This window comes from Haliotis rufescens, unplaced genomic scaffold (assembly GCF_023055435.1).
Source record: "Haliotis rufescens isolate VD_foot unplaced genomic scaffold, xgHalRufe1.0.p SCAF_1, whole genome shotgun sequence".
NCBI lineage: Eukaryota > Metazoa > Mollusca > Gastropoda > Lepetellida > Haliotidae > Haliotis > Haliotis rufescens.
In genome coordinates, this window is record NW_025963779.1 from 33,536,844 (window position 1) to 33,552,132 (window position 15,289).

Sequence of the window (15,289 nt, forward strand, 5' to 3'; positions counted from 1 at the left end):
GGCTGTTCCGTAGTAAGCAGCCATATTTCTGTGTCCCATTTCACTGGTATAAATCATTTATGTTTGTATTCTAACCGCACTTTTCCTATTTTTCGCCAAATAAATGCAAAAATAGAATCTAATGGCAAAAACTCGCACGTATTTATTTTCTTACACATTCACGAAACTGTTTTGTTTTGAAAGTGAAAGACTGCTTAAGGGGAAAGCAGAGTTGTGTGAGCAGATAGTTTAAAAACTGGAACAAAAGTATTTAATATCATTGCCTGATACTACAGACTCAAAACCAATGAGTTCAAATGCAAATTAGGAGAGAAAAATAATAGTTTTAGAAAGAGGGAAAAGTATAATAACGTTAAAAATTCGAACCAGTAATAACATTTATACAGCTGAAACGGACGCTAGAATAAATAACATCAATGTATAAGATTCGCTCCTTTTCTCGTCTTATGTGAAAGACCCTTATCAAAATAAAAGTGAAAGCTTGACATTTGACCGAAGACGTCAATGTTAGTTCGCGATCCCAACATCAAGCCTGTGAGTGATCCCACTTCAGCACCCGTGAACGTTCTGTAGAATCGGGCTTTGAACTGATGGATAAGCATTTTGAACAATCTCTTTGCCTGAAGTAAAAAAGGATGAGAGAATGAGAGGGAAGTGAGAACACGAGAAGGTTAGATTTTCGCGTTTAGCCTGACCTTGGCTTCTCACCAGCGCGCACCTGGCGGTGAGATCAAAGAGTTTAATCGACATTGTGTGTCAACAAAACGTCAGTGTTCCTATCTGTATGGGTGTCAACAGCATGTATGTCTTTGGGACAAGTAGTCTGATTTACTGTTATTCACGTTGTGTAAACAGTATAGGTAATCGCTTAGTTAGAATGAGTGAGTTAAGGTGTCAATAGTACTTCAGCTGTATGATGGGATGTCAGCTAATTTCAGTGAAAACCGAAGGTGGAACACGGATATGATGCTTACGACATATTCACGTCATATCCACATATTCACATTACCACATATCATAGTCACGCGGATATGATGCTTACGACATATTCACATCATATTCACATCAACACATATTCACATCAACATATGTCATAGTCAAGCGGATATGATGCTTACGACATACTCACATCATATTCGCATCAACACATATTCACATCAACACATATCATAGTCACGCGGATATGATGCTTACGACATATTCACATTATATCCACATCAACACATATTCACATCAACACATATCATAGTTACGCGGATATGATGCTTACGACATATTCACATCATATTCACATCAACACATATTCACATCAACACATATCATAGTCACGCGGATATGATGCTTACGACATATTCACATCATATTCACATCAACACATATTCACATCAACACATATCATAGTCACGCGGATATGATGCTTACGACATATTCACATCATATTCACATCAACACATATTCACATCAACACATATCATAGTCATGCGGATATGATGCTTACGACATATTCACATAATATTCACATCAACACATATTCACATCAACACATATCATAGTCACGCGGATATGATGCTTACGACATATTCACATCATATTCACATCAACACATATTCACATCAACACATATTCACATCAACATATATCATAGTCACGCGGATATGATGCTTACGACATATTCACATCATATTCACATCAACACATTCACATCAACACATATCATAGTCACGCGGATATGATGCTTACGACATATTCACATCATATTCACATCAACACATATTCACATCAACACATATTCACATCAACACATATCATAGTCACGCGGATTTGATGCTTACGACATACGACTCTTGCTCGGAGGTTGTTTGATTAGGACTGCACCATTCTTGGCCTCGGTGGAGCTATCAGGGGGTTTGTGTTGGACATGTGGAGGACATTTCCCGAATCTGACGCCTCGGTGGAGCTATCAGGGGGTTTTGTGTTGGACATGTGGAGGACATTTCCCGAATCTGACGCCTCGGTGGAGCTATCAGGGGGTTTGTGTTGGATATGTGGAGGACATTTCCCGAATCTGACGCCTCGGTGGAGCTATCAGGGGGTTTGTGTTGGACATGTGGAGGACATTTCCCGAATCTGACGCCTCGGTGGAGCTATCAGGGGGTTTTGTGTTGGACATGTGGAGGACATTTCCCGAATCTGACGCCTCGGTGGAGCTATCAGGGGGTTTGTGTTGGACATGTGGAGGACATTTCACGAATCTGACGCCTCGGTGGAGCTATCAGGGGGTTTTGTGTTGGACATGTGGAGGACATTTCCCGAATCTGACGCCTCGGCGACATGAGTGGTGTCTGATTTGGGCTTGTGCAATATATTACGGGGTTTTTTTCAAATGAACAATTGACTTGTATTTGCATGTGTTTGTGACGGGTGAGATCGGTGGGGCAGGATACGATTACCTTTTCGCGAACACCTGGTGGAGTCACTATTTGATAGTGATTCATAAACACTTATGATTTATTGATTTAGTCGGAATCATACAATTGACTCTGCTGTTAGAGGAGACTTTTCATTTACAAACCAAAGTTCACAACCGGATCAATGAGCCGATTCTTGTGTCGATAAGGGACAAGACTGTTCACGTTTTCGTTCTAATGATCTACTGTTACTTTCATTGTCTCTAGGGTGCACGGGTAAGTCATGTTCAAGCTTTGTAGTGTTCCCCTGTGGGTGTTTATGAACAATACAGTCTTATTTCAACTGTTGTTCGTATTTGTAAGTGTCGGAATTAATGCCAAAATACTGTTGACAGTGCTGGTAACAGTTTTTACTGTAAAACAAATACAAGGGGAAAATATGGCTGACTGAAGCCGGTTACCTGAAGTTTTAAAAACTGTTTAAGTGATGGAATTACAGCTGCATCTCTAAACACTTTTCAATAGTCGGTCTGGAAAAGGGTCATCCCAGATAAATTGATGCTGTCGGGAGTCAGATTAAAGATTCTTCACAGTAATTGAACGGGACAGAGAGATTGAACGATAATGAAAACGGATGTATGATCGCATAAGAGATTGGGGTAATATGAGTGAATGGGGCACTTTGGCAGGGGAATTGTGTTAGATAAAGCAAGTTGGGAGGCAGCTTCCTAAACACAGGTAGGTGATGAAATATACAATATCATAGGTTATATCACTATACATCCGGATACAGATGAAAGCCCAAAGAGACCTCACACAGGGAGAGGCGAAACAAGGAAGAAATACAAAGAAGGAGGTCAACTGGTTGTTAAATGTAGGTCAAAGTGAAAGAGAACCGGATGGAGAGAGAGAGAGAAAGAGAGAACAAGACATAACTATACACCAAAAAACTACATGTCGGAAGATCAAGACAAAGGAGAGAGAGAGAGAGAGAGAGAGAGAGAGAGAGAGAGAGAGAGAGAGAGAGAGAGAGAGAGATGATAGTAATATTCGGCAAGACATAGAGATGACACAAAGGACAGGGACAAGACAAAGGAGAACAAACGATACAACCAATAGTAGAGAGGGAGAGGAGAGAAGAGAGTTAAAGGACAAGACAAAGATGGAGAACACTAGATACAACCAATTGTAGAGAGAGTGGAGAGAAGAGACTAGACAAAGTTAGAGAACACAAAAGAAAACAAGATACAACAAATAGTACACGGGGGGGCGCAGCAAAGACAAAGACACAAAAACATTAAGCGAGTTAGATGAGGGACTGCCTGAGAGAGAGGGGAGGGAGATAAAGAGACAGACTCAGAGAGGAAGAGCGTGAGAGACACATATGCGAAAAAAATTTGGAGATGACCTGTAAGTTGAATAGGAGCACGAGACATATGAGAGACAAGCAGACAGACTGAGCTCACAACAGGACAACCACAGGCGGATGTGGAGAACGGCACAGGAATGGAAGAACCACGACGGCAATCTCTCCAGGGAGGAGGAAACAGACAAAAAGTGCGTTACTCTAGACGAGGAAAGTGATCGTAAAACAGACAACGTCACCAGAAGACGACAGATACGGACAATTATACAAAGAGAAAAACACACGAATTTCTTTTCGGGGCTTGGAGAGATACAGCAGACTTTATTTACGCCAGGAACGCAGACAAATTAGTTGCACAATGAATTCTGACGGAACGGAGTATGCATTTACAATATCTGAAGCTTAATCAAATTGCACGATCCTCCAAACGTTGGTGTACAAAGTTCATGAAATGTCGATAAAATGTTTGTGTCTCCACTCGCCGATTCAGCCAATCAATCAGAAACACCCGACAAAAGAAATACTGGTCTCGCCGAGGTACGAAATGTACACCCGGACATACGAAATGTACAACCTGCCATATCCCGGCTTGTAATAACAACGTTGCAATCCACCTGCTATCGACAAGGTTGTGTTACACCTAGCTGCAATGTACCCGTAAGTCGCACCTAAAACATGACAACAGATTAAAATTGACAGGTGTCGTTCTCATGGCGGCTTCACCGACCTGGACGTGATGAATCGTGGGTTATACTGAGCGCAATGTTGTTAAGAGAGATTAACAAGTTATTGACTTCGGTTTTTAAAAATATAACTAGCACAAGGAAGCTTGTTAACTATTCAGTCATTCTACGTAAAGCTATACATAACAAAGTATGTGCATGCATTGGTTAGAATATCAAACTAAACTGACGGGTTTAAGAAAGTACACACTTGAAAAAATGGATTTTACCAAATAAATACAAACGATATCAAAACGTTACAAGGCTGAATGCAGTCGCCAACACATAACCATGATACCCGTAAAAAATACATTACAACCGAACAACCACTCCTTGTTTGTGTCATTTTAGCCACAACCAAACATGTATACTTTCTTTTGTCCGACAGTATATTAGATGTTTTTTCATGACGTAATTTTTTTTAAAGATCAATATGCTGATGTGACGTTTTAACATCCACCGTAACAAAAGATAACGCTTGTCAAAGGATGTTTACCCATCCCCCCCACTTAGTGAATCCCTAGACAATGTTAAAGTGCGTTCTCGTCTGGGATAATACATAAACAACTTTAATGTTCACATATTATTTCATATGTCATTTCCGACGTGAAAGAGTTAGAATATTGCCAATAGTTGTATAAAGCCAACTCATTCACTAACTCATCTCATCAGCTCGCGTTATCTCTAATCTCGCTTTGTGCCAATCTCGTATCATTACATGTCATCTCGCGTTACATATAATCATAACTTATAATTGTATATGGTCATCTCGTAGTGTATCATATTATTATTAAGCGCTATATCGTATTATCATGTCGCGTTATTTCATATCATCTTGCGTTCTTACATTACCTCATTCTACAAATTCGCATTATTGCAATTCCTTATTTTCAAAACCCTCATGGTGTCATGTCTACAAAGAAATTGAATCAAGACATTTACCTACAAATTACGACCCGTGAACATCCGGGGTAGAACAGGTCTTCAGCAACCCATGTTTGCCGTACAAGGCTTATGCTGGTCGTAACGGCGACTAACGGGATCGGGTGGTCAGGCTCGCAGACTTGGTTGATGCATGTCATCGATCTCAATTGCGTGGATCGATGCTCGTAATATCAATCACTGGATCCAGACTCGATTATTTACAGACAGCGGTCATATAGCTGGAATATTGCTGAGTGCGGCGTAAAACAACAAACCAACCAACCAACCAACAAATTACAGTCAAAAGGTGTAAAGCATCATGGTGTTATCGCTCACGTGGATAAATAGCATCTGGGGGCAATGTGAATGTTTGTTTCAACGAAAGCATCCCCCTTTCTGTAGATTCAGATCCAAGGAATGGTGCCCACCAAAGCAGTGTTTACAGACAAAGTAAGATCCTATGTAATCAGCTTGACGATCGGCTTTCATCAGTTGAGATGCGTTTTCGCGAACTGATCCAAAGGGATTAGACCATGAACCTGTCATTGTGTAAAGTCATGACCATTTTTTAACCAACCAGATCAGATTATGCCCGAAAAGAAACTATTCAAAAACACACAGAATCATTGATGACATAATAAAGTGTAGCCATGTTTGTGTAAAACAAACGCATTTGTAAGACCCAAAAGGATGTTTTGGCGTAACAGGAATATTAAAGCTATATATCACGTTGTTTGTAAACAATCAAGACAAACGAATGATAAAATATGCAACAATCAACGTCGTTGTTGCACGATGACATATGATCATACATTTTAACCAACCAATCCCCTTTTTAGTGAGGTCATTCTGTGCCGTCGCCCTATGGGATCATCACGTTAACATTGAACATTAGCTTGTACTTTCTGCTGTACAAATAACGGCCGCGTGTGGATTCTGGGTTCACATAGGTCCCAATGCTTGCTTGTCGTATGAGGTGACTTAATCGATGGGGTGAGTGAGTGAGTATGATTTTACGCCGCTTTTAGCAATATTCCAGCAATATCACGGCGAGGGACACCAGAAATTGGCTTCACACATTGTACCCATGTCGGGAATCGAACCCGGGTCTTCGGTGTGACGCTTTAACCACTAGGCTATCCGACCGCCTCTGGGTGGGGGGAGAGACTCGGTGACACACAGAGATGTTTAAACAGTGAGTGAGTATTGCTTAACGCCGCATCAGCAATGTTGCTGCTATTCGCGAGGATGAGGATGTTTAAACAAAGAAAAGAAAGATCATTAAATGAATAGAGAAACGTTTGGTATTCACGCACGCGCGCACGCACGCACACCCTCCCGTTCCCAGAAACCTGCACTTGTCGTTAGAGACGAATCGGGTGGTCAGACTTGATTCATTGCGTGTCATCGTGCCCCCGACGGTGTGGATTGTTATTCATTACATCAATCACTGGATTGGTCCAGGGTCGATTATTTACAGGCCACCGTCATATTGCTGGAACATTGCTAGCAACTAGCAACAAGACTAGCAACAAAAACAATAAACCGATATCATTATATTTCTTGTGCCATCAAACTAACCAGAAGTGGACATCCCGACCGGACATAAAGCACGGGCTGTACACATTTCACTCGTGTAAAGAATCAAACCCAGACATTCAGCATGACGAGCGAGTGAGTTTTGTTTTACACCGCGAGTAGCAGATTTTACAGATTCAAATGAATAAATCAACAAAGAGGGTGTGGTGATCCTGGCACAGTCAGGCTGGTTAGGCTCATCGTCAGCTCAAGGCCCTTGCCCCATCTACACGCGGCCCAGACCGCGAATGGGACTTCTCCCAGGAAGCGCTGCCTAGTCAAACCCACCAAGAACTTTTCGGAGAATGTAGCGACTCAGCCTTCACTCAGCCAACACTGCAGCCTTCTACCCAGATTGTCAGAAGGGCTGTATTCCTGGCAGCAAACCCGGGTACTCTCCCAATGTCAGTCAGCAGATTGGGAGGTACCAAATCTAAGGCACCGAAATAAATGGGGAGTTGGACAACTTGGTACTTGGGATGCAAGAGTGTCATTTCTCAAGCGAGGTCCGCATATTTGCCATGTTTTTCGCGAATCTTTTCAATTACATCAAAAAGGAAAGATTTTAATTATATAAATGGTTTCATTGGATTTATCAAAAATGCCAATGTTAGGTTTATTGGCCCGTTATTCCATGACGCCCTCTACATGCTCCGGGTCGTACCATGGATGGTAAAATGTCGCTTGAGATACTGTGTCTGTGCCAAGGCTGGGCATCCACTGACAATGTGTTGGACAGTTTCATTAAATTCATTGCATAATCTTCATTTCCTATTTACATTTTAATGCAAAATCGTACACTGACGGTTTCGACTTGAAAGTGACTGGTCCTGTGCAGCACTTTTCAGCATCCGTCACAAACACATGCAAAGGCAAGTCAATTGTTCACACACAAAAAACACGGGAACATGTCTTCATTAAAACTTTTTGAAAGCTTTATTTAGGCCTTGAATGTTGTAACCCTGATCAAACGACTTCTGGGCAAGAGCCGTACGACGCTCTTTGAAATCTTGGTATAAAGAGTATGCTCGACTATAGCAAAAACCTGTGAAATGTAAACACCAAAGGCCTGAACTGCTGAAATATTGATCGACATGAAGGGAAAGTTGACTTGTCATATAGTCTTATGGAGAGTGTTTAGTCACTCCGAATCTTTATGCATAGATTTATATAAGAAAAGACGAGCCGGCCTCACTGGTCTCTTTTATTTTAACGTTAGTCCTTTCACTCATGCGTCCGGATTCACGAGGTTTTTACGTATGTATCTGTTGATGGACAGACTCGCAGATACGCATCTAACATCTGAATGCACGAGAGCTCACATGGCGATATTCACAGCACGTTCACCACCAGGACACACATTCAGGGCATAGTGTCTGAAGAAACGGAGTTGAACCGTACGTTTTGTTGTTGTTTTGACAATGGCCGAAACAGGAATGTGGAAGATAAACATTCGCTGATAAATACCATAAGGATATATGGTGGGAAATATTTCAATAGTCGTCTTGACGCCCAACACGAGACCGACTCATTTTGCAATTTTCTGGATCATTTGAGACTTATAACGTGTTCTCTCCCCTCCGTTCAACACAAATCTTGTACTTTAGCTTGAGGACGAATTGCGGCAGGCAGCGCCTAGCCTAGTAAACTTTAACCGAGGATCTTTCGTTTGAAATGTGGTATTAAGTGCCATCCGGTTAGAAGCTTAGTGGATGAATACTCCACCAGAAGGAAACGTCTCTTAAAACCCTGCAAATGCAGGAATATTCCCTTTTCCGATGTTGCAAACTGTTTTAACAATATTTTGATGGCGCAATAATGCTTCATTTAGCAAATGACGCCCGACATTGATGCGGAGAAAGGCTTATTGTTTCGAGATTTGAAACAACAATGGCCTCCATTTTTCAATTTCACATCCAAAGCGCACGTGAACCGCGCACTACGGACATGCGCAGTGATGCTACCCTAAGGACTTGCAGCAAAATAGGGTTTTCTTGAAGTCAGGTACTGTATGCCCTTTAGAACGGATCACAGCAAGAGATGAGGAGTTTGACATTACTGCCAATTTGGCATGCGCAGACGGATCTGTAATAGTACTTATTTGAAAAAAACAAACAAACAAAAAATACTAATGATTTTAAAGAGGAATGTTAAACATTTTTCGATAGGCTGTACCTACTTTGATACTTATTTTCTCCAATGTACAGCTCTCTCTATTCGGTCATATTTCTACTTGGTTCTTGAAGAGCACAACTTATAAGTAAACAGACACATTTGTACAGAGGTAATAGCACCCTTTTCGCTATCATTGCATTCGTTCAATACTTTTCTCAAATGGACTTATAAAGACGTCAGTGTCGTTAAAAAGGTAAAACTGAGAACCAGAAAGTAAAAAAAAATGTCCAAGGACAAGTTAAACGAAAGTAAAGTAAATTGGAAAACGGTTTGTTTGCAGCATCATTGTTTTACAAAGTTGTTTAACAAAAAGTATAAAATATGTGTTAACGCATAAAAAGTCGTCAGTCAAGTAGCTTTTGTTTTACCATAACTTACATAAAACATTCAGCTAATGTAATTTGTGTCTCATAAACACAAATCTTATATAAATATAGGATGCATTGTGCAAACGAAATTGAATACTAGAATCTGAAATAACGAAATCCGTTTGGAATGGCCAGTCGTAGAGTATAATGTGTTTTATGGATACAGAAAACATATTTCCTCGGTGACCAAACCCTTGAAGTTATACATGTGTATGTTGTACATTAGTGCTTTAACTCCTCAGAATATTTTACACAGACTGGTCAGTGTTCATTAGAGTATAGAGTTCGTTTCCAGACTGACCGCCTGCCCAGTGTACAGGATGGTCATGAATGAAGATGAACGTATAGAATGTCTTTGTTTTGAAGACCACTCGGTAGCGAATTTCTGTCCTGACCGATCCGCCATATGTATGATTTATGAGATGCTTGTCCCCCTCCCCCCTCCCAAGCCCCTTATCCCACTGATGGGATTCAGACATCCTATCCAGTGGACCCTTCCTTTGATGCTTGTTTTGCATGGCTGATATGCAACCCTGCGGAGCAGCCACGGCCATAGTAGACAGTGGTCAAAGAGGATGACCGCTCCTTGTTTACCCCCTGTCCCAGTCTCCTGGCGTTCGGTCGGTGCTCAATATCAACTCTAATAGGTTAACGTATCACATATTACTGCCAACATGGGCGAACTACAGTTTGGACACCACATGGTAAACATGGGTTGTATGTTTTTATGGAGAGTTGGGGTTGCAGTTATTTTTGTTCCACACCCTACCTTCCCACCCCACCTCATTGCAACTCCTGAAGTAAAACGTTAACTCTATTATAGAACGCTTTAAATACCAAATCTCTCCCGACCCGTATGAACCTGTCTCTGAATATGTCGTAATGTTTGATTTACGATGACCGCAATGCCGCTTCACCCCACGCAAACAGATCATCGCTTCCAGGCCTTTGCCCCCGTCGTGGTGCTGTCAGCTGGGACTCTGGCCGACCCAAGGAGTGACGGTCCCCTAAATGACTCCGCACCAAACCACCCCATTAATTCCCCACCGTTGTCCCCATAGTATCACACACCGACCACGTATCATGGCCATCACCCACCCGGCCCTCTGTCCAGACATGTTCCCCATCTATGAGATGAGATGCTCCCACGGTCCACATCTCCAACCAAGCGTCCTTCAACAACAAACTGTCCCTCGGTCAGTGGTCAGTCCTTCACGGACTGCCTAGGACTGACCATATCACTCGTCCAGGGCACAGCGCCACCGGTTAATTTCTAACACATGTGGAGATGAAATAAACTTTGCTCCTCAGCATGAGATGAATTAGGTATTCTCTTTGTTGGAGAATGTGGGTTCATACAGTTTTATTGCTGAAAGAGGTAGTGTGTGTAACCTCCAATAAATGACGGTTTACGGCAACTGAGCAAAGAAGGCGTTCTGTTCCCCTGCCTGCGTGTAATAAGCCGGAACTTAGCGGGTTTCTCTCATTTTCCGTACCATTGAATTGTCACCGAAACCAAACATTCTTACCACCGTTCCCCGCTCTCCGACAAAAACACTCTATTTTCTCGGCTACAGTCGTTTTACAAAGTAAATTACGAAATATACACAGAACGTTTTTTGGCGATTGCGACAACCGAAAATAGGTTCACTGATAACGACATTGGTACGATATCATGACGAATGTGTAGATGGATCATTAAAACTATCACAACAGACGTGGAAACATTTGTCATGTAAATTAGCGGTAATGTACGTGTTTGTCGGTGTAGTATTCAACGGGTAATGTACTCAGAGTGCTGTAATTTACTTCGCTGCCAACACTCAGAACTCATCGGACATCTCACTGTGGAGATGCACTTTACGGAAATAGGTTTGCCGATTGTACTGGAATCTGTGTGACGTCACAGTCTCTTTGTGTTAACTGGTCCCAACACAAATATGCGCTTTGTACATGGACGTGACCTGTACTTGTACCTTACATCATGGAGCATGAGTGCATGGGATGACGGGATGACGAATCTGACAGTAATGGTTTCAGGGAATTTTCAAAAATAGTACATGCGGTCCATTTACTAATTATCGTTGACTCCATACCACGCGTGAAGTCACTGGTAGGGTAGTATGACGTACTGTTTCAATTAACAATATCCCGGTCACACCACGTCTTGGGACCACAAGAATGGTCTTCATCCTTATGGGGACCTGGCAAACACTTTAACCGTATCTACCAATACCGGAGAGCGGGCTATGCAACATATACGATCAGGGGCATAATCGAGAGCACCATGTCTGTCCGTAACATCGATGTCGTACAGAGGACCAGAATCGAGAACACCGTTACTGTCCGCATCATCGACGATGGGGAGCACGGGCATAATTGACGTAGCCGTACATGTTTGTCCAAAACCGGAAATATTTTTGTGTGAGATCAATGAAGTACACTTCAGCAACAGCAACACATTTCAAGAGCATCATGTCATACCATCCCATAGAAATTACCCTTACAGAAAATGCACCACAGATGTGAATGACGACGCACCCCCACCTATCAACAACAACCCCAATCCCTCCCCCCTCTCCCCCCCCCCCCCCCCCCCCCCTCCGAGTGACCAGTGTCCAACTAGTGATGTCCAGTGCCAGCAGTGCAAACACTTCAGGTATGCTTGTCCACTTTCACGGAGTGGCTCAACTATGCACTGACGTGTCCACATCGCCGCTGTGGATGGACCTGAGTAGAATGTCGTTTCCATCCCCTGTATCATAACAACTGTCCGCCACTTGAAACTTTCCTGGTATTCGAAACCTGTCGAGGAGAACCAGATCACTTCCAACGTTAGGAGATGTTTTTGTCTGGAACCCCCTAAAGCTGCATGTTATCATATGGCAGAAGCCTACGCTCACGGCTGCTTCGCCAAGGAGATATATTCTCTTTGTTCCCCCTCCCCCCTCCCCCCCCCCCCCCCTCCCTTCGGGCACATCTGGTCAGGGTGGAACCGTTCTTCATTTTGTGTATACAAACCCTGTTGTATCTGTAGAAATTCCTCCTATATATCAGGATATCTACATCTCGGGACTAGGTGTGAGGATGGGTTTTGGGAACTGACGTAGCTGACGCTGATGGGTGACGTTCATGAAATATCCGCAGTATTATCATCAATCTTACGCCTCAGGAGACACTGAGTGCATACCCGTCATAGAAATTAGTCCAAGTCATTATAAATGAGACATCACACGAGTTTCAGATGTTATCTCAGTACAGTGAGAACACATAGTTCTAGTTCACACATCTCACAGAGTGACTTAAGAGCAAAACATTTCACCCAAGTAACCCGTCGTTTTAAAGCAAGTTGACTGAATTGAGAATCGGATGGTTACAATGCATTTCCTCTGGGTGTCGTCTTTGCAATCCGAAGGCGTTGATTTATATCATATTATCAACCAGTGTCTGTTTCAGATTCGATTATAGACATGAGCGTTGTTTTAAGCTTTTTAAGTGTAAAACAATAGTCACTTTCACGCCCACAAGTGCATATAGAGCAGGTCTATGCGGTTGCATAAGATTGTGCAACACATGAAACATGCATTCTTATGTTTTCTTGAAACAACTGCATCATTCTTGTGCATTGTTCTCCACATCTTTTCATGATATCGATGCATTATTCTCTACATCTTCTCACAATATCCATGCATTATTCTCTACATCTTCTCACAATATCCATGCATTATTCTCTGTATCTTCTCACAATATCCATGCATTATTCTCTACATCTTCGCACAATATCCATGCATTATTCTCTACATCTTCTCACAATATCCATGCATTATTCTCTACATCTTCTCACAATATCCATGCATTATTCTCTACATCTTCTCACAATATCGGCGTATTCTTGCATTGTTCTCAACATCTCACAATACCAATGCATAGTTCTTTACATATTCTCACAATATCGTCGCATTGTTCTTTACATATTCTCACAATATCGATGCATTGTTCTTAACATATTCTCACAATATCGATGCATTGTTCTTTACATTTTCTCACAATATCGATGCATTGTTCTCTACATCTTTTCACAACGGTGAACTTTCAATCAGTCAACTTGACAAACGGACAAATGTCACCACGCTTCTTGTTTTGGGGGGTTTGGATGTATTGCAAATTCCCGTTTTATTTTTGTTTTATTTTCGATTTTTGTTAACATGACAGCTTTTAATATGTGGTATATGTTGCGTTTCCTTCGTGAGTGAATATAGTTTTACACCTCTTCGAGCAATATTCCAGTCATATCATGGCGATAGGAGGACACACAGATTGTGTTTACATTGTACCCATATTAAGAATCGAACCTGGATATTCGGTGGGACGAGCCAATACTTGAACCACAATGCTAGTCTCACTATTCCGTTGCCTCGGTGGGCATTCCGGTACTCATAAGACCCCCAGCACCCAAAGATTTTCGTCAGAGCCGACTTAAATGAGGATCGGGTGGTCACAATCCAAGATCTGGCTGGTTGTGGGTTACTGCTGTCCATTATATCAACCACCGGTCTGCCAAGCCACGTTCAAGTACTTACAAGCCTCGTGATGATGGTGTATATAGCTGACTGCTGCGTTAAACAACATTTACTCACTTTCCGAGATGAATATAATCGAGAATATGCCATTTATAAAACAATGAATTTTCTCCTCTATTTCTACCACTAACGATATGGAAGAGAACTAGCTGGACTTGCCTTTTGATAATCTAGAATTGTTTTGGTTTCATAAAATACAATAACATATTCCACAGTCTTGGTGCGGGACAACAGTCACATATCGCCTTCTTGGCAATAAACTTTTTTTATTAGATTTGACTAAAATATTGCATAAGTTTCAAAACGTTACTTGGCTGGAAAAAAATTGTCCGAGTGTCCTAGACACAACAATGATACCCGTATAAAATACATCACCATCGATTAATCATCCTTTATTTGGTTCATTTATAGCCACCGTGGGAATATTCTTTCTCTTGACATGCAGTTAAGTATTTAGCAGCGCATGAATTTGAATGAATTGCCCAAACACCAATATCACCTGTAATTGGGAATCCATCCTTGTTTTTTTATGTATTTGTTCACAAACTAACCTTTTTAGTTACTGCTCTTTAACCTGAATTATTCATATTTATTGAACAATTTGTTAAATTGTTAATACCCTCGTGTTATCCATGTTGGATGTTTAATGGTAAGAAAATATTATTTATTACAAATCTTCATATCACTGATGACAAGCAGAGCGCAACGAAGGGCAATAGTGGATTAGAAATACCAGTCAAAATAATATGACCATTTGATGTAATGGTAGTTCACGACCAGAATTGAGTAAATCACTAAGGTTTATTTTCATAAGTCAGCAGTCAATCACGAAAGTTCGTTATGCAGTTTAATATCCAGAGTTACATTTCTGGCAAATAGGTTTTGTGGTTGGTTCGTAGTCCGTGAGATTATGAATGATCAATTTTCCGCATCGGTGTGTATCTCCTACACGCCAATTTACCACGTGGTCTGCAGGGATCTGCGCGTACTACCCTCCCGCGGAGTGCTGCCCCCACGTCACTACAACGCTCTCATTTCAACAACACAGCACCAATTACAGTCGAACCAGATGCAGAGTAAGACTGTTGTTGGTGTACTTTGAAAAACTGGCAAGACACCATAGCCTCATGAACTGTTCTCATTAGAATAGTTATTGGAGTTTCAAGTC